This window comes from Uranotaenia lowii, chromosome 2 (assembly GCF_029784155.1).
Source record: "Uranotaenia lowii strain MFRU-FL chromosome 2, ASM2978415v1, whole genome shotgun sequence".
Taxonomy (NCBI): Eukaryota; Metazoa; Arthropoda; class Insecta; order Diptera; family Culicidae; genus Uranotaenia; species Uranotaenia lowii.
In genome coordinates, this window is record NC_073692.1 from 188,139,715 (window position 1) to 188,166,208 (window position 26,494).

Genomic DNA, 26,494 nt, shown 5'->3' on the forward strand with positions numbered 1-26,494 from the left:
AACCGTGTTGCCATTCCTCGCGATGTTACACATTTCTGTTGAAATGAAAGGGATGATCGTGTTTTATGCTGTGATGAAGTAATTCAGTTTGTCCATTCAAATTTGGCATTCGCGGGTTTTCTGTATCACTCCTTCGTTTCGCAGTTTGTCTTATGCCTTTTTGTTCGATTTTTGTCCGCCTATCCTCTCCTCATGTGTGTTTGTTGTCATTCAAATATATTGAGAATCGCAGTGTTTATAAACAGTGTTTATAAAAACTTTCAATGTGTTATATCCATATCAACCAGATAAATAGTAAGTAGAACAGATTCCAAGGAAGATTGCATGCAAGTAGAAAGCTCAACTTTGAATATTTTTAGTATATACCACAGACAACAAAAAACTTATTGGGCAATTAAACGAGAAATTTCAGTAAGTATATCATACATTGTTACACTTTTCTAAACACATTTTTAATTATGTCATATTAATAGATTCCTTGAAAAAGGCATAATAAATGCCGAAATCAGTTAATTCATTACCCAATCAGTCGATAGATTTTTTCTATCTCAAAAATATTCGGGTGTTCCGAGATATTTTAATTTGTGTTGTTTCAAAACACCATTCTGCATTTAAGGGTTAAGTTAAGCCATCTTTTCGCCATTTATATCCGACCCTGAAAATCTATCTTTCATCCCCATCGGACCATGTGCCAAAATTAGTCCTCCAAATTGACAACGGTTAATGACCGGCGATGGTCGGTCAACCTTTGTGATCACCACCACGTACCGGTAAGAAATTTGACATCTCAATTAGCTCTGAGCCACTAAATATTCTGTCTACCGATTGGTCGAAGAGGTAAGCAAAATCAAATCATCGCATCGCATCGGTAGTGCACAAAGATCATCAAGATATTGCATCCGAAGCGTCGTCGTCGTCCGTTGGTCTCTCAGGGACAGGAAAGAGTGTGCCCGCGCTAATGACCATCACCGGATATTGTTCGGTAGATTGTGGGCGTTAACAGGTCTGCACAAATAGATCCGGGGGTCTATCGATGGACGACGCGATATGGTGAATGTGAAGCGAGTAAACAACAATATGAATGGAACTGGTAGACGGTTTGTCGCTCAACACGGTTCAATAAACAAACGGATGATGACTTCTGGCTGCGGCGGCCGCACCTGTGTGTAGACACAACCTCGTAAACCATCGAGGAACCTGTTCTTCACTAGCACTTCCAGGTGCAATCAATGAATGCACTTACCTACCTGTTTGTAATCGAACCGATCGATCGGTGTTTCTTTTTCAAGGTTAGCCGATACTTATTGGTCAATTGATGAGTGCAAGTTGCAACATTTTAACCCGTTTTGTTTTTGGAATTGTCATGTTAGCTAAACTAGAATAGGTTGAGTTTCGGAAAACGTATCTGTTTTTACTTTAACCATACTCAATATACATTGTTTTAAATTTTCTACAGATATTTTTCTTTCCTTAACAATCAGAAGCGCTTTTTCTCAGTTGAATAGTAAACTCAGCTAGGGCCGTAACGATTCTAAAGAATGGTTATTAAGCCTTGGTTGGTGATTTGTTTCAGAACGGTGAGAGATTTTAGTTTTTCGCGAAACAATACACCTCGAATGAATGGACTAATTGCCTCGGCTTTGAATATGGCAACCCAAAAAGGCTTGAAGTTAATGTTAATTGAAGACGATGGAGTGTATTTTTCAAGAGCCTTGAGCTTTCAACGACGTGGAGTCGACTCGTTAAAAAATCTTTTGTTTTGGAATCAAAATAAAACTCCCTTGGGTTCTGAAAGGTTCATTCAATTAATCTTGACTTCTATAGGAGTCAGAAACATGCTAACACGTCGCAAATTTGTCAATTGATTTCGATCAAACTTCTTCTTTGAATTGTTCACATTCATAAGTGACACTCATTCGTTTTGGCACTTGGCATTGTTCCACTCTGATCAATTATTATTATGGATCGTGGCACCTTCTCTCTTTCTTTCACCTTAATTGCTACGCGTCAACCTGAATTGATGAATTGTTTTCAATCATCCGGCATGGCTTCTCTATTTACCTGTGCAAGTTTCAAGGTTGGCGAAATGGGTGGACTTGAAAGTTGAGGAGTTGGACGTGCATTTGTTTTCATTTCACTTGGGTTGGTAATGGAGCCATTTAACATTGTTTTCAATGAGAAGGAATTTAGATCATTTTATGTACACGAGCACTTGAAATTTTATTCGAAAGTTATGGACTGAGTATTTCGATTTATTATGACTGTCTAATATGTGTTGTGAGCCTACTTGGTTGAATAATTCTACTGAATCAAAGCAATCGAAAAATTCCCTTTAATTCAACCAAGGTATAAAATGATGTCTTCACCACTGGACGACGACTGACCAGGATCAATTAGCTGACGTCCATTTCAAAAATCGTGAGACGACCGTTGAGGAAACACGCGGCAAAAAAGTTTTTTCTCTGAGGATGGCCGAAAGATAAGTAGGCCGAAAACGTTAAAAACAGCATTTTAATTTCGTTTTACGCTCACCGAAAAATATGAATCAAAAAAGTTTATAAAATCAGTTACCTAATAAAACATAGGCCGTAAAAATGCTCTTCCCTTGTGCAATCAACATTCGGATTTTTTTTAATATCCAAATCATGCTTTCAAAGATTTTGTCACGAAAAATTAAAACTTAAAAAAAATCATTTTTGTTTGTTCTGCTTCAACTTTTCTTCACAAACCCCGTGTTTATTAAGAACTTTGTCTGATATATTTCTTCAGAACTCAGCTTTAAAAATCTGATTTAGCTAAAGATTCAAAGACCGGATTTCGATTCTTTTTCAATTTTGGAATTTATATTAATCAAGGTTGAGCGAGCATTCCGATTTCGAATTTAGTTCCGAAATTCAGATTCAAAATTCAAAAACGAGATTCAGAATTCAGATTGAGAATTGATATTAAGAAACATTCGGATCCAGATTTTAAGCTAAGATTTAATAATCAGAATTGACATTCGAAACACTCATTCGAAATCCATTGCAAAATTCACATTCAAATTTTATATTGAGAATTCAGATACAGAGTTATGATTCAGCAAAAAAATATATACCGACGGATCATTAGCAAACGGGAAAGTTGGAATTGGGATATTTCACGAAGCCGATGAAAATATTGCTAGTCAACTGCCAAACTCGTATTCCATATTTTCAGCTGAAGCGCTAGCAATTCAAAAGGCTGTCCAGATTGCAAATAGATCAACAGCAATATTCACAGATTCAGCCAGCGTGCTTTCAGCCCTAGAAAGTGGAGTAAAACACCCAATCATTCAAAGCATTTTGAAACACAAAAATCTAAAACGCGTCACACTAGTTTGGATTCCGAGCCATATTGGAATAGTTGGAAATGAACAAGCAGACAGACTGGCAAATCTTGGAAGAGACGGTGAAATGATCCAGATAAAAACACCCAAAGCGGACGCGCAAAAGTGGGTTCGACAAATACTGTGGAGATCACATGGACAAAAATGGTGGAACGAATAGGACACAGCACTTCGAGAAATAAATCTATCATAGGAAAATGGACGGACGTCAAAAGCAGGAAGGAGCAAAGGATTCTCACGAGATTAAGAACGGGACACACGAGGTTGACTCACGGTCACATACTGGAAGCGAAGGAAGAACCAACGTGTATTTCTTGTGGTGTTGTGATAACAGTGAAACATCTTTTGATAGACTGCAGAAAATATTCCACCCAGAGACAAAACTTTGAAAGGTGGACTAGAAAAGATTCTTGAAAACAACAAGGATAGTGAGAAAAAACTAATTGAATTTCTTAAACACAGTGCACTATATAGTGAAATCTAGCTTAATGTAGAAAAGTTCAAACTTAAAAATGAGGGTGAAAACATATGGTTAGTCCCTCTAAAAATAAAGCGTACAAAAAAAAGCTAAAAATTGAGATTAATAAATTAAAAAAAAAATCGAGGTGAGAATTCAAAAAGGAATGAATTAGGTACGATCACGGCTTGATATTTTTAAATTCTGGACTTTGAATAAAAATACGTTTTGAAATATTTTTTTCAATACAAGTTCCCACAAACTTTAAGAATCTTATTTGATCTTTGGGATATACATACATATATGTACATATGTATGGATTTGTCCACATAATTCGAGAAATTTAACAAAGTACTCGAATTGAAAATTTAACATTTTTATTTATTTTTTATGCATTTAAAAATCAAATTATTTTACATTTTCGTAGGTGTTGGAAAGAAATAGAGAAACATAAGGTATCAAAGAACGAAAGAACATAAGCCGTAAATATCATGAATTTTTCGAAAAAGATACAACGGCTCACCGGCAGGACTTGAACCTGCTATCTCCGCTTCAGTACAACGGCGCGTTAACTGATTTCACTACGGTGCATGTGATGAAATCGGTGAACACGACCTGAAATCTTGAATCAACTGCTGATCTTCTATCGACCTTCTATCGAAACACCATGTATATCCCGCATGTGATCTTTCCCAATATTGATCTCTTTTGTTTTTTCTATCCCGACCCATCGACTCGGGATTTTAGCCGAGCGAGCACATGGTCTATTGCTTCGGGTTTTGCCACCACTGGCCGATTTCATCATTTTCACCGTGGTGAAATTGGCTAACGCGCCGTTGTACTGAAGCGGAGATAGCAGGTTCAAGTCCTGCCGGTGAGCCGTTGTATCTGTTTCGAAAAATTCATGATATTTACAGCTTATGTTCTTTCGTTCTTTGATACCTCATGTTTCTCTAATTCTTTCCATCACCTACGAAAATGTGACTATTTTCAGGTACAAAGATGTACCAAGCGATTTCATAACATCAGTATTGATTTCAACAGTGCAACACCTCCCTGTGTAACTGGTCTGCTCGGAACCTTGAGCAGCACTGATTGCTTCTTCATCTGACCGTAAGTTGCGGCGAACCCGAAGCAATCGACCATGTGCTCGTTCGGCTAAAATCCCGAGTCGATGGGTGGGGTTAGAGAAACAAGAGAGATCAATAGTGGGAATAATCACATGCGAGCAGGGTTGCCAACTTTTTTTTTTTTAAAAAAGATCAGGAAACTGGTGAAAAAAAATCAGGCAAAATCAAGCTATGATTAAGTAACGGAATATTCGCTAAAAGTGATGACTTTTTTTGTCACCGCTCCTCATTTTTTCTCTATTATGTATTGTGAGCATAATTCTACTGAATTAAAGCATCAAAGCAATCGACAGATTCCCTTTTTAATTTCAATGGCGCATCAGGTTTTCAGGCAGGGCCTCGAAAAATCAGGCAATGCCTGCAAAATCAGGCATATTGGAGTCTCTGCATGCGAGATATACATGGTGTTTCGATAGAAGGTCCAGCAGTTGATCGACAGAGCTCGATTGCTCGTGTTCACCGATTTCATCACGTTCACCGATTTCATCACGTTCACCGTGATGAAATTGGCTAACGCGCCGATGTACTGAAGCGAAGATTGCAGATTCATCAAGTCTTGAAGGTGAGTCGTTGTATCTTTTTCGAAAAAATCATGATATTTACGGCTCATGTTTCTCCATTTCTTTCCATCACCTACGAAAATGTTATTATTATCAGGTAGAAAGATGTACCAAACGATTTCATAACATCAGTATTGAAATTATTTTAACCCGTACGAGACGAAACCCTTTTTGCGGCATTCGAACTACTATAACACTTAGATAACTTTCATGTCGTTTGCTTTTCATCGAAATCAATTCTCAATATAATTTGCCTTAACCTTACGGATTCCATTGGTATCAAAATTCTGTTTTGCAGAGCAATAGTAAACTCACAAAGAATGATTGTTCTGGCAACGGCACAAATTCTAACAAATTTATTGCACACACGTAGTGCAATCGGTTGGTTTCCTGAGATTTCTAAAGAAGTTGCCATGGACAATATTTCTTAAAATTATATTATACGTAAGGGGAAAGTCGGGTAGGACGTACACAGCGGGTGAAATAGACACTATCAGTATTTCGAAAACAAAAATGTTTGTCACAAATCTGAGGATAGGAATATGTTGGCCTAAGTGTATCAACACGTTAGAGACCCTTTGTTGATAAACAGCTAGCAAGGTCTCATAATAGTAAACAAAACGAACCAATACTTTGGAAAAAATCCAACGAATTTTTGGAACGGGCTTTAGAAACAAAAATTTTCGAAAAAAAATTCTAGGTCAGATGACGGCCACTTTTAGGTCGGGTAAAACGGATACATAAGTTCCTCCAGGTTTTTCATATTCTTTTTGAATTCTTTTGAATTTCTTTTCAAATTGATTCTACATATGCCTTCAAAAGACTCTGGCAAGGGTTATTGTTGGTCGAATTGCACTCAGCATCTCAAATAGGCCATAAATACTGTAAATAGCGGATTCCCGGTAAAGAAAGCGCCTTTAAAGTACAGATTTCGAAATCTCCACACTCCAACTTTTTGCCATTGGATTCGGACCAGTGGGCTCCATTTTGGGTTAAAAACATTATCAAATGATTAATTCACAAAAATATGTAATTGTACAGCAATTTTTCCGGCAATACCAATACCTATCTTTTCTACGCAGTGTCCGTTTTACTTGACCATTTTATAAACGTGCAATTTGCATACGATTTTAAATTGCTATAAGAACAGTCTAGATAAACTAAATTTACTATTTGTAAATTTTACTAATATCCCAATGGCAAATGCGTGAGCAAACAACTTGAAATGCCCATCTGCACAAAGACTGCGATGAAAAAAGCTAAAGCTGATTTTCTTTAATGATTTCACCTCGGGGTGTCCGTCATACCCCTACAGAAAATAAATGTTCTATATTAGTCAATCATAGAGTCAGTCTCCTAAGTATACACAAACATTTATAAATCTATTCTTTTCGCTCAGGTAATCTCACCTTTTATATATTTTTTTTGTTTATATGATCGTTGAAGTAAAAAATATGACACAACTAAGTTTTCCTGACCAGAGACACTTTGCTCACGGAGTACCATCTTAGCAGATCTCTTATGATCTACCGGACATTCAAACGTTTCAATTAGGGCCGAAATTAGATCATGAACCTGTTTATTTTAAAGGGTGAAATTTTTGATAAGAATCAGAATCCAGAACAAAATCAGAATCCAAATTGGGAATTGGATTAAAATAAAAATCACGATCAGTATCAGTTTCAGTATGAGAAATAGTTTCACATTTCAGATCACGTGTCGAATCCAAGATCAGGATAAGATTGAGAATGAAGATCTGAAAAAAACGAATTTAGATTAAGAGCTTTTCAACTTCATAGATTTTTCATCAAATGGAAACTACAACTCTTCAAAAATGTTTATAGAAAAACGTGTTAAACAGAAACTCTGAAACGTGTTTCCATGAAACCACCGATTATACTCATGTGTGGCCAAGGTTTCAACAGGCGGTCCAAATTTGAGAAATGATATTTTCCAACGGGCCAAATAAAATTTTTTTTTATATTAAAAGAAAACAAAAAAATACAAAATTCTGAAAATCCTATACATAATAAGAATATCTATATACATATGTCTGTGTTACATCTGGTGACGATTCATTTTAATACGTAATACATTTTTTGCCAACTTGTTTTGGATCCAAATTCTGTACGTACGAGATAGATTTTTTAGATTTGGCAATGAATTTTACACATTCTGTGACATTTAATAAAGAATTATTTAAAAAATGTTTAAAATATTGCTTACGAGCTCACGGTTTTGTTGAAATCTAGATAAATTTTACTCAACTGTAAATTCTATTGAGTTTTTCTTTATTGATATACCTACTCAAATACAGAACACGTTGTCCATACTGAGCTGTTTGAATTTGGTTTAGTTTTCATAACCATACATTTTTCTGTTGAAGTTTAACCAAACTCTTCCAGCACAGACAACTTTCAGTTTAATGAGTCTCCTGGATTTTTTATAATTAAATTTTATTTCTCAATTTTGGCTACTCGCTGTTAAGCTTCTTTGCCAAGTGGAGTTTAATTTTCTGGTTATGTTAACAATTTTTTTTTTATTAAATTTCATATTATTTTAAATTATTTTAATCACTCGAATTCCGTTTGAATTGCAACATATTTTATATTGAGTTTCTTTGAAATTTTTTCGTGTTTAAAAATGATCGTAGTTCAAATAATCATCTCGTTTTATCAAAATCATGAAAATCAGTTAAAAAATATTTTACTGAAGTCATATTTGCGTTGATTTTTAAATACCTTCCTCAAACCGCATTTAAAGTAAGAAAAAAAATTAAATACAATGATTCATCTTGTGAAGTCAAAGTTCTCTTGTGTACTAAGTTTGATAAAAAAAATGCTAGAAAACTATTTGATTTTCATGAATAGTGGAGTAACTGTATAAATTGTATTTTTATCATTACGTGAATGTGATTCGGTGATTTTTTTTAACAATTTTAAATCGATAGCTTGATAGATCTAACTGTCTTCATGACACCTTCGATGCTTCTCAAAATGAAAACTAGAGTCCGCTTGAAAGCTCTTGAAGCTCCCACTACAGTGCAGCCCACTTTAAGTCTTACTTCGAAAAACCAAAACAACAATACAAAGTTATTGCGTTCATTCAAAATTGTCTAAGATTATTATTTTATCGTAGGTGACGGTTGGCGACGGAAGTGTGCCATACCATACTAATAATGGTATACCAATGCATGGTTTGCAAAATGAGTTGGAAAGTACACATGATGTGTGAAAAAAATATTCTACAATTTAAAGAATTTTAAAATTGTAATTCTAATTGTTACTTTATTCAGCGGTAACCTTATTGTAAAAAAACATTTAAAATTCAAAATTTGGTCAAGGGAAAACGCGTGCAAATCGGTGAAATCGTCTATTTAAATTTAAAAGAAATTTATTTAAATTTCTTTTTCAAGTTTAATTAGTATAAAATTCAGGAAAAATATTCAGTTAAGCCTCCGCATTTTCAAATCCGAATTGCCGGGCCTTACGCTTAACCCCTGCCATCAGATTTTGTACAGCCACCTTGTCCACCTTCTTCGCCGCAGAAAGCCAGTTTGCCTTAAACTGCTGCTCGTCCTTAGCAGTTTTTTTTTTTGGTCTTCTTTAGGTTCCGCTTGACAATAGCCCAGTATTTCTCAATTGGGCGGAGCGTGTTGGGAGGGTTCTTGTCCTTGGGAACTACCTGCACATTGTTGGCGGCGTACCACTCCATGGCCTTTTTATCGTAATGGCAAGATGCCAAATCTCGCCAAAACATTACGGAACAACCGTGTTTCTTCAGGAAAGGCAGCAGACGTTTATTCAAACACTCTTTCACTTAAATTTCTTGGTTGACAGTCCCGGAAGCTATGAAAATGCTGCTTTTCAAGCCACAGGTACAGATGGCTTGCCAAACCAGATATTTCTTCACGAACTTTGGCAGTTTCATGTGCTTGAAAATATCTGCTACCTTTCCCCTTCCTTTTTTCCGTATAAAACTCCTGTCCCGGAAGCTGCTTGTAGTCGGCTTTGACGTAGGTTTCGTCGTCCATTGCCACGCAGTCAAACTACGTCAGCATCGTCGTGTACAGCCTCCGGGATCGCGCTTTGGCCGTCGTATTTTGTTTATCATCGCGATTTGGAGTCACTACCTTCTTGTAAGTCGATAGTCAGGCTCGTTTTTTGGCTCGATGCACGGTTGTAGACGATACACACAACAGCTTATTTGCGGCATCTCGGAGAGAGAGGTTAGGGTTTCGCTTGAAACTACCGGCAACTCTCTTTGTCGTCTCAGCGGCTTCCGGTTTTCGATTTCCCCCCGATCCAGACTTCCTGGCAGTCGACAAACGTTCCCCAAACACTTTAATTACATTTGTGTTAACAGTTTACCACCGCTGGTTTATGATTTTAATTTAATGATTAATGGCATTTCGGTGAACTATACATTCTCATAGGAAGAATTTCAAATGAAAGTAATGAAAATTATAGACGGATAGATTAGATTAGGAAGCATGAAAGGTGTTGAAAATGAGCCAAGAGCGTGATTTGAGAAAACTTCTTGCCGCACAAGACCATTTGTCCCACATACCATACATTTCCTTTTGTCCGATCGGGGTACGAAAAACACGTGCTTCGATCCATCCATGTATCATTGTATAGATCAATGCAAAGTCAGCCTATCGCCTTTGCTTCTTCTAGACAATAATACGATGTGGGACAAATGGTCTTGTGCGGCAAGAAGTTTTCTCAAATCACGCTCTTGGCTCATTTTCAACACCTTTCATGCTTCCTAATCTAATCTATCCGTCTATAATTTTCATTACTTTCATTTGAAATTCTTCCTATTAGAATGTATAGTTCACCGAAATGCCATTAATCATTGAATTAAAATTTTAATTACATTTGTATCGGTTGATTTGTCAACTTATAGCGATTTGGCCAGCTTTGCGGATTTTCGCGATGCGCGAGCAAAATTTTGATACGCTGCTCTTCTTCCTTGGACGGTATTTTGAAAACTGAAGAGTGAATTCCAAAATCAAAATAGGAGCAACATTCTACACACACACACACCTTCAAAATGAGGAGTGATCAGGTTTTTTAAATGTAAAATTGAAAGAAATACGTCAAGTTGATATTGACCAAATTTTGACCGTATCACCCTTTATATCAGATCAAGGAGATTACGCAGACTATATTGTTAGAATGTAGCTATTGTAGGTTTGGGTACATTTGTTTTAAAATGATTTTATACCAAGTAAAACATTCAATTGAACATGGTTATTCCGGAAACGCTTCACGGTCGCCAAGCCACCGTTTGACCACCCATGGATTACACACTCATCCCTTTTATTTTTACTTTTAGTACCTTTGGGAAATTGAAATAAGAATTAAACCATGAAACTTATGTGATTCTCTGAATTGAGCTGAACATAGAGAATTGTGGGTTTAGTGGCCGGAGAAATGCATTGTTTTCTGGCGCCTGTTTTAAGGAGATCATGTGTTCCAGAAAAGAATTAGTATTTTCTAAAATTATCTTTCAAACCTCTTGAAACTTGGTATGTTTAAAACATCCGGGTTTTTTTTATGTACGCGATAGGCTAATTGTAGGCTCATCGAGCTTTAGTTTTGAGAATTCGTTGAATGTTCAAATCTGCATAATTGACCGTGCAGCATAGACCATTTGATGTATATTTTTATAATGTGATTTTGATAGTTTATTGCTTCTGTTGATGCAAAAGGTACCGACCGCGCTCAGCCTTGTTTTGTTTGCTGCTTCTAAATGATGCCACAATAGTTGGTCCACCAACCAAATCCAATCCAAGCCTAAAACTGAATTTCACAATTCATCCAAAATGATTTATAATAGGTCGTTTTGGCGTAAGGCCACCTGCTAACCTAGTTTCCCACAGTTCACTAAGCATTGATCTCCGGCTGACATCCTCACGCGCCATGGACAATCATCTGTCAGTTGGCCCCAGTTAGCGTCGCGTAATTTGTCTTATCCTATTTAAGTGATCGCTGCCAAACAATCCAAAACAAACTAAGTATAGGGCCACTTGATATAGTTTAACCAACCAACTAGAGACGAAGGCAAGTGTCATGACGTGCGTCCATAAGGAGCTGCCGACAAAAGATTTGCGCATGGTCACCACACTTTTTGGCAGAAAAAAAAGAGATAGAGATCAAACGCCATTCGAACAAAAGCATCATCAAATGATCATCTCAAGTGACACACAATGACCTCTTGAGTGGCCGCGTGACCTTGCGCAATTGTCTTGTTACATTTTCCAGCGTCGTCAGTCTTTTTCGGCTCGCTTGTGACACGCGGTAATTGTTTTGGACCCCAAACAATGAAATAAAAAAATGCTAAAGCTGCTGCTAATAATAAAAAAGACAATAACGCTCGCTAGGTGGTAATTGTGATGTGAAACTATGATCGTAGTCCGAGAAACGGAGATAGAAAGAAGTGGGCAAGAACATTGTCCTATACACAAATTTGCTGACATAAGCCACCTCCAAGAGATCTCTAGACGGACAGGCTGTATGGCACAAGGGCAATGTCAACCTCGCTTTTCGGAGTCAAATTGCACAGGCTTTTGTTCGAAGGTTGCTGCAGCATGCGATTATGATGATGGAGCAGAAGTGTCTTGATCCCATCAGAGAAGAAGAAGGAGGAGCAGAATGACTGTAACTATGCAAAGTGGTTTTAGAGCCCGATGGGAAATTCACACCATCATCCGACGTCGTCGTCCGGCGTCTTCTGTGCTTTGCTGTGGTTAGTGTCATGGAAACACTAACTAGTGCTTTTCAGGTGGTGGCTATTGTTAATTTACGATGGTCGAATTTCATTTAGGCTGGAGGATGACCGCAATCCTCATATGAGCAATGCTAAATGTTAAAGAAGTTTTTATAGCTAATTATATAAATTGTTTTGACACTAGGGGAAAGTGGTTTTAAACTTCGATCTAGTATTATATTTGGTAAAAAGTTTCTATTCGTAATCGGAATAAAAAAAAAACAAAACATTTTGAAATAAAAACACCAAACGCAATAGAAAATGTACCATTAGAGTAAGTCGATTTGAGGTTATTTTTGAATTTTTCTAACCCTGGGGTCTAGAAAGCTTCTTCTTGGTTCAAAACTCATACATGATTTTTTCAGATTATTTAAATCACGTTTACATAAGTAAATTTTAACTTTTAGGTATGGGAAAATTTAATATTTTATACAGAAAAAATAAACATCATTTTTGTTTCTTCTGTGGAACCGAGCCTGCTAATGCTCGTTGTGCCCATTAATAAATTTTCTAAAGGAAATTTTCCGCTGAGCAACTTTGTCGAAGACCGTGACTTCGTGTCTTATTAGAGCACCTGTATCCGTGGTCTAAACAGCCGGTTTAGACTAGGCTTGCCAGATACTTTCAGAAAAAAGCGGGACATTTCACGACAAAAAAAAACGGGACACAGCCGAAAAAAGCGGGACATTTAAGAAACTCTTTGAAAAAGCTTGCCAAACTAATACGTATACCATCAGCCAAATTTATTTATGGAAAGTACACTAAGGTTTTTTTTACGCGTATTGATTTTGCTCAGTTTTCTTACATGTCTTCTATTTACACGGTTTTTTTTTTACGTAAACATGGTTATTTTCTAAGATTTTCGCATTTCGATTTTCTTGTATAAATTAGACTCAAGAATAAACCACGACTACAGATGCTCTTAGATAAAAAAGTTATGAGGTGTTGAATGGGGTCATGCAGAGTTGCAAGTTTTCCGATAATCATTTGAAGTTGATACTCACTGTAGTGAGTATCAATTCAGCAGCATAATGAATTTCGTTGTGACGCTCAATGCTTTCGTCAAACGAAATTCGCAGAGCAACACATCGAGAAAAGAATCACTAGTTCAGATTTGTTTTGGTAATCCCGTTAGAGATATCTTCCGCTATATTCCCTACTTTTTACCCTACTATTTTCCCACGACTTAATTGCTGATATTTCAATTAAATTTATACCGAATCATTGGAATATTTTAATGTAGATAAACGCGATTAATCTTCACATAATCGGGACGAAATCGGATGTTATGAATTTTTAAAAACCGAAAGCGTACACCTCGTGGGACCTATGTTACAAAAATAAAATTAGCGTTTCTATGTACAACACATTGTCGTTGACTTTGACTTTAGTTTTGTAACGTTTAGTTGCAGTAGGCGCTTTTGTTCTAAATTCAAATGATGGTTTCGACTGATCACAAAACGATTAAAGATTTAATTACAGTAGTCGATGCAACTAAATTAAAAAACTAATTATGCTCATCGCAATGCTGGTTTTTCAAGATACCCAATAAAACGTCTTCAGCAGATGGGATTGAAAGCCATTTTTGAATCTTTTTCTGTCACATAAAATTCAATAAACAAATTGCTTGCCTCTCTGAACATTAAATACACAAATGAAAAAAAGACAACGTTATTCAATTGAAATGCTTAGAAAGGCTGAACCATGAAGAGGCTTAGAAAAAAGAAAATCTTATCCAAACTCACATATAACTTTTTTTTTCGGCTATTGACAAAAAAGAAAGTGACTTTTGTTTAACTGTGTTATGATCATAAATAATCACAAAATCGTATGAGGCCATCACAGTTCTTTAGAGATTAGTGTGTACAAGTGTATATTACAACTTAATTTGAATTACTAAGGACGATCTGTTCGTCTGATATTATTATTTATATGGTTCAAACTTAATTGTAGAATATATATAATTTCAAAATTGAAAACGCTCCATTTTTAGATCAATTGATTCATTCTAAATATAGTAGTGAATGTGTCCTTTGTTTCAACTACACTGGTTTAACACAATTTTCTAGAAATAAGACGATACTTAAAACAAGTTCTTGACATTCCTGCTCTTTCTCAAACAACTCATGAGCGGACAAGTAGTTTTAACAAGTTTTAGATCGGAATAGTCACTAGGAGGCGTTGCGTGAAAGATCCGAAACAACCGTAGAAGGAAGCAACCTACATCATAACTCTTTGAGCTTCTCGATTTCATCCAGATAACTTCAGAATGCTCAATTGCCTGTAAATTGCCCATTTTATTAAAATTAAACAATGTTTTACATGTTTTTTTTTTTGTTTTTTTAAGACGACATTTTTGAACGTACACAACAATCGTTTTAAAATAGAATCCATCACACTTTTACGACTACAGAAGAAATTTGATGCATTTGGCAGCACTACTTTTTGGGGCACTAACATGGTTTTTACTTCAAAAGTTTCCTACAGGAAATTTGAAACATCACTCCAGTCGAGCTAACATTTGGAAAAGATTTGTGTGTCAACGTAAACAAAAATCTGTTTTCATTTTCAAAATGCTCAGAACATTATAAAAACCTTTTTTTAACGTAAATAAAAAAAGATTAACCGTTTGGATTTGAAAGGGAAAATTTTGTCATTCCTTTGGTCAATAAATGCTTCTAACATGTTATCGATTCCTGCCGATTGCAAAAGCTGGAATGCCAGACTTTTTAATTGGAATGGTTTATTTATTGATTAAAAACTTTTTTTGGATTTATAAATGTAATGTTTTCTTACTCAAAAATTTGTCAGAAAGAATGAGGAATTATTTTCATAATTGCTATTGAAACTCTACATATGTAGCTGTGTCGGAATTTCAACTCCGAACAAGATTCTTAATATTCAAAACAGTCAAATAACTATTCAGGTTATGATAATTTTCATTTTCATTGTTTAAGGAAAATGAAATACTAATCTGGCAAACAAATGAAGACATTGTTTTTTATAAAGAGTTTTAAACTTTGACATTTCAATATTTGAGATTCTTTGTTCTTAATGGAAATACAAAAAAAAATGCATCCAAGTTTTCAACAGATTTCAAATTGCATAACTGTAGAAAATACACTTTCATATATTAACTGAACCAGAAACACATGTTTAAGCACCAGGTGTGGTCATTCTTAACCCAAAAAGAATTTTTGTTGTTTATCCGGTAATATAAACGAAACATTAATTTGCAAACTATGAAAAAAACAAAGTCAAGAACAAACTTGTTCACTGAATTCAGAAATATAACAAGCATATGATAAAAGAAATAAACATTTTCTTATAAAATCCTGATAAAACAGAATTTTTAAATTTGTGTTTTTAGAAAAATGATTTAAAATGGTATAACTGGTTTTACAGTTGATAGGTATAACCGACAGTGTTATAAAAATTTGTGGTAAGTTTTGTTTTCTCTTAACCGGAAAACTTGCTTCAACTCTATCTTATTTTGTTCAAGAGATTGCGCAAATATTATTTCTTATTCCTTCGATGCCTGTGAGAAAGATCTAGCATCTCCACCTTCACAAAAGTAGTTTTTCTTTAGTCAACATTCAAGACAGTTCTCGGTTGTGATGCTTATGATGGGATTAATTAGCATCACAGCTTTTTAGACTGCATAGCTTTTTAAATTCGAGAAAAGTAGCAAAAAATATTGTAGGTTGTTTAAGTTTGATTAAGATTTCGTAACAATATATAGTCAAATTTGTTGAAAAATGTGATTCTCCAAAAACTACCTTCTTTTTCCAAAAACAATAGCTATTAACATAGCTTGCTTAGCTTAGCTTGACTACTCACTGTGATTGACCGAAGCAATCAGTTTTAATCAGAGGTCAAAAGAATGGTGTCTGGAATTGACAGCACAGCACATGAACACTCTTAAAAAATGATGCTGTCTCTTTGAACATCACTAACGGCGCCAGCCACGTCCTATTAGTCAATTGGAATAAGATGAAATATGAAAAGATAGAAAATTGAAAGTATGAATCTAGCTTTTTACAAAAAAATCTTTTAACCTGTAATACAATTTTTGCTAACAGACAATCCAGGAACATTCACGTGATTCCGAGGCAAATTGATTCGACTCAGTAGGGGAGAATGTGAATACTTGATCCCGGGGATACTTGATTTCTTTGCTAAATCTCTAAATCTTCTAGAAAAATGAGCTCATCTCAGCAAATTTTCAAAAATTTAATTTTTGAGTTGTTGCACTTTGTTTGCAAAATTTAACAAAATATGAATTGAAGATCTTTTTCGATCACTTTAAAATGTTTCCCACATGGAAAAATTATATTAAATATATTTATTTCAATATGATAATCGATAAAGTATATTATGAACTTCACAATGCCATATTTTCAAAGCCGTAGACAACTACGTTGGCACAAATCCGCTTAAAAATGAAGGACCTTTGATCATGGGATTTTGTTTGATTTTTACCAAGGGTTAGGGTGAATAAAAGATCAAGCCTCCTTTAGTAAAGGAAAAAGTCTTCTTCCAATGAAAAAAATATCACAATTTTTTTTGACTCACGAAAATGCTTCTAGATTATCTATCGGTTCATACTTATCATTTTTTCTTTTGGAGGCAATAAATTTGAAATTACACGCTGAACATTATAAACAATACATTTTAAACACTTCCTATTATATTTCTTTACACGTTCAGAATACCTGAAGGCAGTTTACTGCGGTTCTACGTAAGAGTGTCCCATGTGGTTGAGGGCATTCTCCCTTTTTTGCTGGTAACTGTCTCTTTAAGTGTAAACTTTCAAATAAAAACACAAACAGGTATACCTACCTACTTTTTTCCGAACTTATGCAAGATTTTCATGAAGCTGGTTTTCTCTATGTTGATGTTTCTACGCAAGAATGTCAAATTACATAAAAAAATGGCATTTTTTCAAACTCATTTCTGAGATAAATTGATTTTGATTTAAACTGTCTAATACAATGTTACCCCATGATGATAACGAAAAAAAAGTTTGTGGGCGAGAAGGAAAGAGCCTTTAATACGTTTTTCTAATTAAATTTCATGGCCTCATAATGAACAAAATATATATGTGTTAGAAAAAATGCTGAAGCTCGGATTTCGTTGGAGAACTTAAAGAAGAATTTAAAGAACTTCACAAAATTTTGCAAAAGACATGATACAAACATTTAAAGGAAGAAAAAGCACAGCCATGTGACAGTTTTGCGAACAAGCTCAAATTTGTATGCACGGTGTGTTTCGTAGAAGGACTTTTCATTTCTCCAAAAATTGAAATATTCTAAATTTTAATGTGAAACATTTCTGCACAAGTTCTAGTGTTGTACTTCGAAACTTTTCTAAAATGTTGGTGTTTTTGAAATCTAAAGCTTGACCGTACTCTATACTATGTTGAGCAAGTCCTGTGCCTCCAACTTTTTTGAGTTTTACATCATTCTTATGATGTTCTAATCTTTTGTGTAAAAATAAGCTAGTTTCACCAATGTAAGATTTTTCACAACCTCCACATTTTATTTTGTAAACCACATTTGTTGTTCTAAGTTTTGGTATTTTATGTAATGGTGTAAAAAACGAAAAAGTGCGAGGCACAGGACTTGCTCAACATAGTATAGAGTACGGTCATGCTTTCGATTTCATAAACACCAACATTTTAGAAAAAGTTTCGAAGTACAACACTAGAACTTGTGCAGAAATGTTTCACATTAAAATATGAGGAGACAACGACGTTGTTAACAAACAGAAAGATTCAAATAATTTTAAATCAGCCTACAACTCCATTTTTCCTAAGATCAGAACATTGTCAGATAAATATAAACATAACATCAAAAACAAACAACAGACAACAAACAGTAGTTAGACGACTGCTTTATAAAGTACGTTATATAATCTAGTAAAATGGAAAATTGTATCACAAAAAATCTATTTAAGGTCCACTGAAAAAGAGCGAACAGCCAAAAATAGCTCGAAACGTTTGGACCAACTGACATGTAATTTGTTTTATTGCTCGCCGTTAAAAGTCGATGAAAACAACAATCAATTCATCGCGGCGATTAAACCAGTTAATCAACTTCTACAGTTTTATACCAATGGTGGTAAAAACCTCTAAGAAATAACCATCGGAATTCAATAAAACTAAAAAAATAAAAATGCATAAATCTGGTCTAAAACCATCGATGAAATTGAAATTACTCCAGAAAAAAATAGTTTTTTATCGTATTGTTGATCATCGATTCAACAATATCGACAGTACTTCAATTTTTACGAAAAAAATGAAGTTCAAATGATTGATAGAAAATGTTTACCTTCAATATGAGAAAAAGAAATTTTAAGATGATGGTATGTAGCCGAAGCTGTACGAAATTCAGTGCAAGTACATTTACTTTTAGCTTATTTTTATATTTAGAACTCTATTGAAAACCGATGTGCTGTAATTTTTTAAAATTTGATATGGACTGCAAATCTTTAAAAAAAAAAACAAAGCGCAAGGGAACTCACCGACCAAATATGCATAAAAAAAGCATGAATTTTCCATTTCTGAAAAAAAATTAGAGTAAGTGTTTTTTTTCTATCAAACATTTTCTATAAACACACCTTATATGCGTTTAGATTCTACGCAAAAATGTCACACGACGCATTTCTGACTATAACTTCCTGGTTGTTGTGAGAAATGTTAAATTTTTTACAGATAACATTGTAAAATTTTCAACTTGAACTATTTTCTACGATTGAACTATCGATGGAACCTGAACTTAATCGAAAACCTGAAAGTATTGTTTAAATTTAATCATGATTTTTCTCTACTGCGCGTTTTTTTTTTTGTTTTTCAAATGGGACAATCTAGCTTGGAACGGTAGTTTATTTTGTTAAACCGTTGATTAATCAAAACCTTTCGAAAATTATTGGAAGTGTTGATCAATCAATAAGTTTATAATAGTTGATTTAAAACACTATACAGAAACCAAATGTTTTTACCTCTGTAAATTGAACAAAAGTATCGAGCTTGTTCAAATTCAGAACAAAAATAATCAATGCATCTAGATTAGGGTTGCCAGATTGTCCGGTTTTATTCGGGTTTGCCGCAAGGTTGTCAAAATCACAGAAAAATCTATAATTTCACAGAATTTTGAGCAAATTTTTATCACAGAATCTGTGTTACAGAACACAGAATTTTGTAAATATTCACAGATTCAAAAGATTTTTAAAATATTGTTCGTTTTTCCTGAATCATAAATGTTGTAATGTCAACATAAATTTTTGATTTATAACTTTGTTTTGAAAAAAAATGGTAAGATTGATAGCGTCATTTGATTTTTCATAAGTGAAATAAAAATAGGCTTATTTTTTCATGACTTTCCAAAGAAATTTTTTTGTTACCATCACAGAATTTCTGGGTAAAATCACAGAAAGTCAGAATTTTTTATCGCTAAAACACAGAATTATTTTCGGCAACCTTGGTTTGCCGGGATATTCAATACAAAATTTGGGAAAAGTCCGGTCGGGCCCGGTTGCCCGGATTGATTCACCTTTTTTGCCAAATCAAACTGAAAAAACCAATTGTGTGGCACAGTTTTTTTTATCTATGCGTCCAAATCCAAATTTTCTGAGCAATTTTCATATAAATAATCTTAAGAGATTTTTTGGAAGCCTAAAATACGATATTGAATAATCTGATGAGTTTGGATAAAATAAAAATTATGTCAAGTATTTGTTTTCTTGTGTTTTTTTTTGACCAATAGCTGAGTTTTAAACAAATTTGCCCCGATATTGCTCGGATTTTGGTCGACAACTCCGAAAAAATGCCCGTATTTTTCCAGGTTTTTCAATAAAATTGCCAGGATTTTCCGACCCGTATAGGTGCTGAAAATTTTTTGGCAACCTTAATCTAGGTCGCATTAGTATTTTTGAAACCAAATTTAGTTAAATTCATATTGTTGGTTGTTATTTTTGTAGAATTTTTTGAGAGATTTTGATTTTTACAATGATAAATGCCAAACTTCATATTTCAAAAGATAAATGATATCAGCTTATAGAGAACAAAATGCAGTTTAATGTCCACTGAAGATTAACATCGAGACTCACGACCAGTTTCATTAATCATTTATTTATTATTATACAATTTCAGAAATGAAAATGCTCGACTCATGAGCCCTCGGCCCAACACCGTTATTAAGGTATGTAAATTGATCCGACAGCTTCCAAAATCGATTAGGCCGCAACCGAGTCTCTAATAAAAATTCACCCTCGCGAGGCAGCCTCGACAACGACAACGGCTCCACGATTGACATTGCCATTAGAAAGGAAATGTCACTCAGCAACACCAAAGTTCGAACCATTTTTTTAGGCCTTCTTTCAGTTGTGTGAAGTTTTTCGAGATTTTTTTAATCTCCAGCTTGTTTTGCCTACTAACCTTGAAAAGACCCAGAGACACACATATCCAGACTGTTTTTTTTAACTCCAACAAACATCGACCGTTCCGAAGTCTCTTTCTCGATCATTCATCGATCGGCCAATTTCCGTTACATAAACCGGCCTAGCCACCGGGCGACTTGCATTCCACTTTTATCCATTTGGAGGTAGGCCAGCCTCTGCCTGCCGTATGAAATTGATCAATTTTCTTGACACAGTGGGAGATTGTTTGGTATTTGTTTACCTTTTTCCTATTTCTCGTTATCAGAAGAAGATCTAGTGAAGGCTTAGTTTTTCAAGATTACGAAATTCAAACTGAGAATTATTTTTCCCTTGCCTAAAAATACTTTTTGAGCTGTTTCAAGCCACTGAAGAAAAACATGCTCCCCATACAAATCCAATAACAGGTTCCCCGCTGATCGTCTTGTTGAAGTCACTTTTCACACGGTGCTGATGCTGATATGAAAGGCTCCCATAAAGTATCAGCAATAGGTAGAAGGTAGCTTAGCATAGATTTGATTGGACAAACAGCCGCATTCGTCAACATGGTTGGTTATTTATCGTTTTTCCATTTTGTTTCGATTTTTTTACAATCCATCATGGAGTTTACGTGTTTGCTTTAATGTATGCGTGCAGGAGCATGGGAACACAGTAGTAGTATATTTAGTTTATAATTGATTGGACTTTATTGACCTCCGAATCGATATTTTCGCCCCTCGGGGTTAAAGAGAGGTGTCGCTCGCCGATCGATCCATTGGATCACACTGCAGTAGGGTGCGTTATTTTCGGTTCTGTCGGAATCAATTTGTTGAAATTGAGTGCCACTAACGAGATTGAGTTGAATGAGTGACGGAGAGTTTTGATGCAGCGTTTGACCTTTTAAATTAGGAAAAAATTAATGAATTCAAAGTGAATTTCAAAACGATTTTTCTTAAAAGTGAGAGGTGTTCTTGGCTGAACGGTTCGAAGGGTTTTGAGGAGATTGCAGATCAACCAATAAACGTGCTGACTTATGCTGTCATTCGAAATTTTAAGATCGAATTCCTATCTGACATGAACAAATGTGAATATAAATGTATGGTTTGTAAAGCAAATTTTTAATAATTATTTAATATTACTTACTTACTTAATGATCCCGCGCCGATCCTCCGGTGCATATGGCCGTGGTAAAAGACCTCCACTGTTGATGAGCCAGCGTCTTCATCTGGTCCCAGTCAAGATTCTCGTCGACAGTTCGGATTTCAGCGGCTAGGCTTCGCCGCCACGAGTTTCTGGGTCTGCCTCTTCTTCGATGACCTTCTGGATTCCAATCTAGCGCCTCTCTGCAAATCTCGTTTTCATCTCTCCGCAGCGTGTGCCCAATCCATCTCCACTTACGTTCCCGAATCTCGATTTCTAGCGCCTTTTGATGACACCGGCGATGTAGCTCCTCATTCGAGATCCAGTTGCCAGGCCCTCAAGCGCGGATGATATTCCGCAGGCAGCGGTTTACAAATACTTGCAGTTTTGGCGTCGTCACCGCATATGTGCACCAAGTTTCGCACCCGTACAGCAATACGGATTTGACGTTTGAGTTGAAGATATGGATTTTGGTTCGTAGAAAGATCTGGCGTGACCGCCAGATGTTTCGGAGACTCGCAAACGCAAATCGGGCCTTTCTGATCCGGGTTTCAATGTCTTTTCTGGTACCACCATCAGGCGTTATCTGGCTACCAAGATACTGGAAGCACTCCACTTTCTCAATTTGTTGCCCAGCTACCATGAAACTGGAGGGATTTTCTGTGTTGATCTCCATCGACTTGGTCTTTCCGACATTGACTTTGAGACCTGCTGGCTTGGAACTTTCGGTGAGGTCGTCGAGTTTGCTCTGCATATCTGGTTGTGTTTGGGCGAGCAAAACAATATCGTCAGCCAGGTCAAGGTTAATATTAGAGTATAACAGAATTGATATTCAAATACTTCCAATTTTTTTTATTTACAAACTGTTTTATTAAGGCATTTTATTTATAAAGTTTTTATGTGCCGGGAGTATTTTTCCTAATTTTGGGTTAGTAAGAGGTATTTTTGATCAAATTTGTGAATGATAGGAAGGAACAATATAATGGAATGCATGAAAGCTTAAAATCAAATGTTGTTGTTCCTTCAAACGCTAAAATTTAAAAAATTGGATATATTTTTTTGGTTTCATTATTTAAAGTACTGGTTAAAATTTCTGTTAGAGCAATTTGTGAATGTTTTTGCAACTTTGAAGAGTATTTCTGAAGCGTTCAAATTTAAAGGTCTTTTTTTAAACGATCACAAACACATACAGGATCTCAATGAAACTTGATGTTTCCTCGAAGAGATCCCGAGCAGACTTTTATGGCAAAATTATACCTAATTTTGCTATCATGCCTTGAAAGTAAAATGAGGTATCATTATGCCCGAATAAAGTTGGTACAATGCCAAAATTTTGGTCTCACTTTTCATATGCCGATACCACAATTATACCAGCTGTAGGTTTCACTGAAACCTTAATGAAACCTCGTTTAACCACCATCTTAAAAGCCGTTTCGAGAGCACAATGATGCCACTTTTGGGCTTCGATTACATTCAAAATTTGGCATCGTTGTGCTTTCAAAATAATTTTGAAAACGCTGGCTTAACGAGGTTTCAATCAGATTTCAATACAACCAAAATGTGGCATAACTGTGCAATCCGTGTATAAAAATGGGATCAATATTGGGGCATTGTTTCACAGCTATTAGGGTAAAATGATATACGATTTTGCTAAAAAGGAATGCCGGAAGCAGAACTTGGTAAAATTTTATCATAATTATAAGTTTCATTGAAACCTTACCCGAGCAGACTTTTATGGCAAAATAATAACTAATTGATGCCAAAATTTCGATAACAGAGCCTGATACCAGAACTTTGTGCAATTTTACCCAAAGGCAATATTTGATTTTTTTTTCTAGCCAATTCTCCGAACTCAATTTAATTAAGCGTCTGAATTTATATAATAAGCTTTACATCAAAATTGTCTTCAAACCCATCATGTACAAAGTAAAAAATGGGCCAAACAAGGCGTCATTAAGCTATCATTAAAACAAAAATTTAGTATAACTATGGTAATCGAGTATGTAATTTCGGAGCCAAATTTCGGTATTGTACCACATAAATTTGGGAAAATTATACCAAATTTTACCAACACAGCACGATAGCTATATTTGATATAATTTTCTGAAAAACTTGGTTTGAGTAAACAATTACGGTATACCAGGCGTGTTCGGTGTTTTTTTCTTGGGAACACAAAACTGTACAGCATATAATTTTAATCGCTTCGAAAAAAGCTATAACATATGCCATCTCGTTGCTTAATATTAGTGATTTTGAGGTCTAAAAAAATAGCTTTTATGTGTGCAACTAACAACATTTTGTACAATGGCACTTTGATTTCAGAGTTTGTACATATACAACTGAAATCTTTCCTTTCAAAAAGTTACTGTAAATGCTAACAATTTAATTTTTCAATAATTCAACTATATTTTGGCAGAGAAATAACTTTCAAAGTTTAACTATGAGAACCAATATTTTTTACAAACGCTTCTCAAAGCAACGGTTGAAATCCACCAAGATTAAACGCCCTAATGTAGCCAGATTATGGTCTAAAACATAGGGGGCAACTACCCATGCACAAACGACACAATGTGCACAGTCAAATTCAGGTATATTCGAAATTTTTTTTTAAATAGATTTTTCAAAGGTTTATCTACAAATAATAACAGATGATTCTAAAATATTTCCAATGAAAATATTTTACCGTTTATTTTTTACCATATTTTTATCCGTGTCAGTTTTATTTTGAATTAAATCAGGAATTTTGAAGGCATAATGATCTCGAAATTAGCCCATTGGCTTTCAATTGAGACCCTCAGGATCGGAGGGGTGCAAGTCCAAATTCATTAATTTTTAGTTAAGTACACCTAACGGTTCATCACGTTTCAATGTACATCTGGTGCTTAACTTTTTATAATTTTTTGAACACTTTTTCGATTGAATTAAAACTGCATATGACAAATTGAGCACCTTCACAACTTTGAAGCACGTTTTCTCGAAACTATCATATTGGCACTTCGCATTTGCACCTCTCTGATCCCAAGCGTTTCAATTAACTTATGCATTCAAGCCTAATTAAACAATTTTTGTATTCTTAAATTTATACAGGCAATCTAGCATAAAACTCGACGCATTAGTTAATCTGCTTTTCATGCAAGTTACTTAAACCGTACTACGAATAATTATACAATATTAGTTGGATTCAAGCTCCTGGAAAACAAATCAGGTGATTTTTTGGCAATATAGATTTATTTATGAACAAATTTTTATTTCAGTTTTCGCTTAGATTACTGTTTAAAACTATTATAATAGGAAAAAATCCCCTAAGCAATTAAATACAAAGAAATGAATGTTATGCATCCTTTCTGGAATTTAGACAACAGGCTTTGTGCGATGTTTTTCTCATTGGAAAAAATCGAAGCATTTCAACAAATGAAACATTGCTTTGTTTTGGTTAAAATTGAATGGAATCGTCCCCAATTGAATGGAATGGAAATAGTTGAATCCGATGCACCAGTTAAGTCGGTAACTTCCAATACTTATACCAATCATTATTCTTACGCTTATCACTTACCTCTCAATCATTCAGCGGTTATTCGTCACATTGGCTCGAATTAAAAGATCTCCACTATTGATAAAAACAGCTGCAACATCTGCCACTTATATTTACCACCACCACCAAACATCTGGATCTCTCTCTCTTTAGTTGCCCGATGGGTTACAACTCCAGATTAAGGAACGGGCATTAATCATGTTACTCTCCGGACTGAAATAAAAACTAAGAATAATATAAACAAACGACTTGGTCAGATTGGATTTAAAACTAAACTTACATGGAAAGCAATCCGATTGCGAAAACGTATGTTCACAGAGCTGTCCTGCACGCATTGTGTTCCTGTGATTCTTGAAATAAGAGGCACATCTTCCGGTTGAAAGCGATTTCAATATTCCAGCTACTGTTCCGTTAACTGGAAGTGTCAACCTGAAATTATCTCCACAAAGAATATTTAGGAATATTAGAAAAAATACTTATCTGAAACCTCTGCGATCCGAACTTTTCTCTGTTTATTTCGTTTATTTACAATAACAACACTCTGAAAGTGGACTAGTCAAGTAAGTCCACTGTTGTTGTTGTTGTTGTATTTTGTGATTTTGGCCAGGGCAAGTACAGCTTCGGGTGTGTTCTTATACCAATACACGGAATCGTCCATCTTGTGAAAGGCAATCGTAATAGTAGGCATGGTAGGCGAACAATTGGCTGTCAAAAAGCGCTCCGTCTCCACCCCCACCACTGAGAAACTTTTGATACCACTTGCCTACTTTTCCTCAATATGCATCCACCCGTAGCTGTAGGCACTCTGGTTTTGGCTTGATTGTCAAATACTCATATTCGCCAGTTACTTTATTGTAACGGTTGGTCGTTATGGTTGTAAGGTTATTACTGATTTTACCATCGGGATAAAACGGATGACTTGTTTTATTTTGTCATCATCAAAGTACACCGTGACTTTTGCGAACTCGAAACTATTTCAAGTAAATTGTTAGTGACAAACCAACACTGGTAAAAATAAATACAACTACGCTCAATGCAATGCAGATGCCGAATGCCTGACTGAATTTCTGGCAGCAATAATTTTCCATTAAATGATGCATACCTATATAGCTATTA

The 26,494-nt window shown here is 35.2% G+C and overlaps 1 protein-coding gene across 1 annotated transcript in view; it reads left to right on the forward strand.

Annotated features, from left to right (window-relative positions):
* The window catches only part of LOC129749140 (uncharacterized), a 389,660-nt gene that overhangs the window by 217,912 nt on the left and 145,254 nt on the right, over positions 1-26,494 (forward strand). The window contains exon 4 of the mRNA XM_055744027.1: positions 20,444-20,492. The gene's annotated coding sequence lies outside the window, so the exon portion shown is untranslated. The remainder of the gene's footprint in view (positions 1-20,443; positions 20,493-26,494) is intronic.